The following is a 7,084-nucleotide window of genomic DNA, read 5'->3' as shown; positions in this document are numbered from 1 at the left end:
ACTGGAACAACGTAAAATGAATTGTTTTGCTCAAGACACAACATAGCGTCTGTTGCAAGAATCGAAACCACGATGTTGCGACCACAAGTGCAACATCCTAACCACTACACCACGGTGACTTCAACGTTCACAACATTTGGTCCCTCAGTAATCATTTGTTATCCACATTTCCCTCCCTCGACTTGGTTCGACTCCGATACACACCCTTGACCGATAAACGTGATCTACAAACGTCCTTAATTTCTTTTAATCCCCAATCCAAGCCTTACTAAGACTGTAACTCTTTCATTGCCCTATTGGGTCGACTTACAGATAATCTCTACGAACAGGAACATAAGGATCCTCTTTTCTGGTTTCAGAAGTGATTGCAAAAACAAGGAGTGGAGACGCCTTGTTCTATCTACTACGTGTAGTGTTGACTGCAATCTATAGATATATTCTTACGTTATAAAGTGTAAGTAGAACAACATCTGAAATATGGCTGTGCCATTAATGTAATCGTCAAGCAAGTACAGCATAGCATCATATGGCAAGACCGACCTTTTAAAGAACAGCTAAAGACCAATTATATTCAAATGTAAATGGGAAACACTGATACAAGCATGAGCACATAAGAGACGACCTGCAGAAAGTCGAACCCCTGATCTAATTGTAGTGATTTATATTTATTTAGTTTGCCGCCGAGAATTAAGGAACAACGAAACCGGGTTAGGTTTCGTTTCTCCGATACTTGCAATCAATAACCTGACGAAGCGTTGTTGATGAACTCTCTTTTATCTTTGTAAACAAAACAACACATTTTGGAGCTGAAGAAGATTTACCCTCCTCTGACTGGCTGAAGCTAACAGAATACAAAAGACAAACAAGCACCACTGAGTTTTGACTTCATAGCATGAAAGTATTTAATTAATAATGCTTTCTAACGTCGATACAAACCACAAGAGGATGAGTGACTTTATTTGATGTTTATCGATCCTAGAAGAATGAAGCGTACTGTCACCTGTAGTGTGATATGTAACTCACATCAACGGCCATAACTAAATGATGCTGTCGCTTCTGTCTTTCTATTATTGCAGCGTTCAATATTCTCACCTCAAACAACTGCTTCCCATCACATCAAGTGATGTCCGTCTAAAGACCCTACCTTTCGTCGAAGTGTCAGAAGAAATATATCCACTTACAAAACGAGGAAGAAAAAATTTATTTCTCTATGAGACCCTTTTATATTTGGCTTCAAATTTTGGGCCAAGGCCAGCAAGATTAGGGGGAGGGGGTAAGCCAATCACATCAATGCCAGGGCTCAACTGGTACTTATTTTATCGACCCCTAAAGGATGAAAGGATGGAATTCGAACTCAGAATGTAAAACTGCCGCTAGGTATTTTGTCCAGCGTGCTAACGATTCTGCCAGCTCGCCACCTTAATGTCTCTTGTCATCGACAGGTGTTATATAATATTGATCTCTTCTCAATCATCTACAGGTCTGTGGGAGAAGGATAAGTTAATCTGAATTCCTCAGACTACTTAGCGATTATTTCGCAAATTAGAGACTGATGGATAACGGAATCAGACACGACACAGCTTGAACTCGTAACCTGGTGGAAACAAAGTAAAGTGACTATTTTCTGAGACTACTTTGAATGGAGGGTATGTGAGAAACTGAATGAGAAAATTTATGTGGTGAGGAAAAGACACTGAAATAAATAATAATCTATTACTAACTAACATTGGTTTTCCGCATCGCATAATCCCTTCTCATTAGCATTTTAGTATAAATTATATTAATTAGATACAATATTAACATGCCTGTTGGTGTTTATGTGGATAAGTCCCCGAGAGATACTTCTTATCAGATATTGATTCCCTTTAATACAGAAATCTTTTTTGTTCAAACCTTTACCATTCCTTTCACTACGCCACCATTCTTAAACACACACACACACACACACACACACACACACACACACACACACACACACAATTCTGTCACCGTGAAAAGCTCCATTAGATTAGGCCGCATAGACAGGTCATAGTGAATTGAGACAAACATAAAACTCTTTGGATGTAGAGTTGCAGAAAGTAGTTTTATAACGGACAGAATCGTGAAGTGAACAGTTATGGCGAACTAATGAGAAACCAACAGATACAATGGTCAAGACAATAACATTAAATATTATAGTTTAGACATACCCGTGATTATTGCCAAGATATATGTTTCTTATTTAACAAGCTGTCTCATTACGAGTAATAGAAAACCGCGCTTCACAAAGGATGACAGAAATCATTTGAAAATTGCAATTAAAAATTACTAATGAAACTCTACGAATATGTAAAATAATCCAGATTTTGAGTTTATTCATGACAAAACAGAATTTTACACAGAATGTCACGTAGGAGGGTAAATGTAGATTAAAAGATACAAGTATGCGTAATTATATTGTTACATTCATACATATATATATATATATTAGGTCATCCCATAGATAATGCGTTTTTTTTTAATTGCATGAACTAAAAGTTGGAGGGGGACTAGTTAAACTACCTTCATCAATTTGCTATAAAAGCAGGTAGTAATTTTACCGTGTTCCTCATTCTTAGTGCAACGTTTGAAGAGTGCACTTCGATTTTAACAGTTATTTTTTCAAAGCTATTATGGAAGTGACAAAGGAGCATATTCGGCATATTTTGCAAACCCTGGTGGAATAAAATCTCATCGTACCTGTTGAGGAACTAGCAAAGAAGATTGGATTTGGATACTCAAGCATTCATCGACACTGGCGTGACATCGGAAAGGCTAGCAAATTGGGTCAATGGGTTCCTCACAACCTTTGCTAGTCTAATCGCGCGCAGTGAGTGAATGTGTGCTCTTCTTTGCTGTCACATCTCACGAATGAATCATTTTATGAACCGAATAGCGACTGGTAACGAGAAATGGGTTCTCTATAAAAATGTCAGCGCCAAAGACAGTGGGTAGAGGAAGGAGAAACATCAGCTCCCCAGGCTAAAGAAGGCCTTCACCCACATAAGGTGTTATCTGTTTGGTGGGATATGAAAGTTTTAGTCCACTTTGAACATTTAAACCTAAACCAAACGATAACAAAGGAGATCTACTTTGAGCGGCTTGAGTCAGCGCCAGAAGAAAAACGACCATCTTTGGCTTCAAGACAAAAGATGTTCTTCCATCTGGATAATGCTCGGCCACATACAGCGAAGATGATATTCCAAAGGCTGGAGCAGTTTGAATGGGAAACGCTGCCCCTACCAACGATATTCACCAGACATTGCACCATCTGATTATCAGTTATTCTGCAGTCTTCAAAATCATTTGAACGGAAAAAAATATGAATTCGGTAAACGAGGTTAGGACAGTATTGGAGGAATATATTTCGTCATGGAGAAGTGAATTTTGGAAGAGGGGTCTTGCAAGTCTACCAGAGAGATGGAGGAGCATTGCAGAAAATGAAAGAGAGTATATTTTAGATTAGAAAACACTTTGTTTATCTTAATTTTGAAAAATAAAAGAAGTATAAAAAACCGCATTCCAAACCTTTATCAATTCCACAAAAAGGGCAAGTAACTCTTCATTGTCTTCATTAAGTGAAGATCCTTCGATTTGTTAAATGAAGAGAATGTGTGACTGGAGGATATTGAATATTCCAAATATTTGCATTTCAGTTTGAAGCAAAAGCATAAACATCATAAAACTACTTTTGTTGGGAAGTAAGATGTTACTTAACATAATCGACCACCAAAAGTAGAGAGCAAATAACATATTAATGAAATCAGAGAATTCTTCTCTCAAGAAAACAGGACATGAAAGATTAGTAAGGCGACAACTTCGACACACAAATAAGAAGCCCATTATTAGATGGACAAGGCGGGGGGGATGCCGCTTATGAAAGGAGTAAATAATATAAACAACAACAAATGAAAGACCAGAGCAAAATTCGATCTTTATTTCCATCGTCAAAGGAACGAACAATGAGGACACGAAGTGGGAGAAAATGAATTCATGTAGTCACCTGAGAAATATCAGATTGCTAAAGAACATCGATCACAAATCAATGCTCCCAGTGTTTTCTTTCTGTATTCTTGTATTGTACCGTAGTTACAGTTCGTCACAGATTGGAATCACAAAGGAATCAGAAAGCTTAAAATACATCAACAGACACAGGAAAGCACATTCGAGAATTGGGTATTACTATTCGACAAAACGTGAAGAATGAGTTCTTAAATCAACATCTGAAAGTATTTGGCAGAGTCCCCAAAATCTATGGCTGGTGCCAATGAATGGCATTTGCAGGTGAATTAATAACCGTTCAATACAAACCTCGAGCGGTCAATCAACGTGAGAAAGTGTAAAAAGTTAGAGCAGTTAATCCTGGCATGGGATATCATGTTACCCTCATACTGTAACTTGATATGCCATTACATTAACAGACAACACCTTTTGAACAATAAAAGAAGAAATGAGTTAATCACATTTGTAGCAACTTGGGAGGAAGCAAAAAACACTGTATGGGTTCTCCGTGTGTACAGCTATTTTATGTGAAACGAAGGTATCTAGACTAACTTAAAATCTTTAAAGAGAATCACTCATCATGCCAGTAGAAAGGTATGAAACTACATGTCTTAAGAACTTGAGAATATTACAAACATTGGCATGAATAACAGACTCTCCAAGATAAGTGTTAGATACATCCGTTCCGCCAAAAAGGATATATTTTCGTTTATAATGAACGGGAGATAGCTGTTAAATATCTAGTCAATAAAAGAGAATAAAATGATTCGAGATTTCTGACTGGTGATGGAAAATGTAGATTGTGCCTTATAAATGTAAAAGACATCACTCACAACATCATCCGGGGTTCAAAGCTATTAACATGGCACCGACGTCCTATGAAATATGACATCTTGCTCAAACCATTTACGATGCTGAGAAGAAAGAAGTTTTCTTTGTTCAATTTAGAACCAGAATGTGATCACAACTTTAACAATAAAGAATACTGGTGGAAAATTCTAATCTAAGGATCGTTGCAAAAAACAAGAGACATTTACCATCGTATCATGGAGCGGACACAAAAGTCATGCACCTTCGTAGATGTAAATGTATCGCCTAAATTTTGTCGGAAAGGTAAGAATATCAAGTCTAAGCTAATGGGGAAATTACAGCCCTTGTTTCTAGGCTATGGTTTATACACATACACATGCATACATACATACATACATACATACGTACATACATATACATACATACATACATACATACATACATACATGTTTCTGTGGAAGACATCATGCATGTAATTAGCAGCTGTCCTAACATGTATTCACGGTATTACCTCTCTATGCGGCACGATGTTGTCGCTAAAGTAATTTAGAATGCCATCCGCAAAAACACTGTCCTTAAACAAACTTAGAAAATCCCTCTGTTATGGAATACATTTATGAACACCAACTCAAGGAATACTTTACAGAAGTTTATCATTCAAATATATATATGAGCATGTCTAGATATGTAACTATATACATGAGAATACATACATAAAACAAAATATACAAACTTGTACGTAAACATACATACATACAAACATACAAACATAAATTACATACATACACGCATACATAATACATGCATACATTCAAAAGTACCCTGATGTTGATGTTGACATTCCAACCAAGGAGCCTTGGATCTAGGTTAGAATCTGGCTCTTTCTCTATTGGCAGGAAATCTTGAAATAAAACTGAATAATGACAAACAAGCACACACACACAGAATCATACACACACACAAGCATACACGTGGAGACATGCAAAAATACATTCAAGAGTATTCTTGCACTGTATGCATGTATACACGTATGTATATGTGATTTATAGATTCATAGAATTATGGGACGATATATTTGAATAAAAGCCTGAAAATGCTATGGTTTTCCAATAAAAAAAAAACAGTCCAGCTAATTCTCATCCATCAAATTCAATCGATTTATGGAACAGCGAGGATTTTCACAACATTGCAAAGATCCTCCATTGCTGTTTCTTGGAAAATATACAAAACGCAGGTGTATAACAGACAGACACACATACACACGCACACACCTCCTAAAGAGATGTGCCTCTATTACATGTCTATGTAGCTCTCTCTCCTCCTCCCACTCCCTCGCTCCCCCTTCTCTATTTCTCTGTATACACACACACACACACACACATATATACATATATATATATATAAGGTTGGGTAAAATGTAAGCAACGTTTTGAACCATGAAGAATTTGTTCTGATATTTGCATTTTGCAGAATTTTAATTTTTAAACATTTGTTTTTGCAATTGTCTGACAATACAGACATAGAATTGTCCAAATGTATCAATAAATTAACATTGATATTTTCTTTCACTGTTGTTACAAACATCTGAAATGGAACTGTCAAAGCGCGATATTCGAAAAAGAACGTAAAACAGCTGAAATTGTTCACGATATCAACGAAACATTTGGTGAGGAAATGACCATTGAGTGGTCAGATCGAAAATGGTTTTAACGATTTCGCAGTGGAGACTTGAGCCTTGAAGATCGTGAGCGTAGTGGACGCCCATCTGTCATCGATGACGGTCAATTAAAGACCGTCATTGAGAAAGACCCACATAAAACCACTCGAGAACTGGCAAAAGATGTTCAAGTTAACCAGAAAACATCCTGCAACCATTTGCATGCGCTCGGAACATAAAAAAAAGCTTGATAAATGGGTGCCACACGATTTGAATGAAAATCAGAAAATGCGCAGATATGAAATTTGCTCATCGCTTCTTCTCAGTAACCAGACCGATCCATTTTATCGACTGTATTGTAACTTGCGATGAAAAGTGAATTATGTACAATAGTTAAAAACGTTCTTCGCAGTGGTTGGACCAAAATGAAGCACTGAAAACCTTCCCTGAAACCTATCTCTTCAAAAAGAAGGTTATGGAGACTGTTTGGTGGTGTACTGCTGGACTCATCCCCCAAAACTTCTTAAACCCGGAAAAACCACTACTGCAGAAACCTATTGCCATAAAATTTCCAAAATGAACGAAAAACTGCTACCT

Source organism: Octopus bimaculoides, chromosome 3 (genome assembly GCF_001194135.2).
Source record: "Octopus bimaculoides isolate UCB-OBI-ISO-001 chromosome 3, ASM119413v2, whole genome shotgun sequence".
Taxonomy (NCBI): domain Eukaryota; kingdom Metazoa; phylum Mollusca; class Cephalopoda; order Octopoda; family Octopodidae; genus Octopus; species Octopus bimaculoides.
This window is presented reverse-complemented; position numbering follows the sequence as displayed.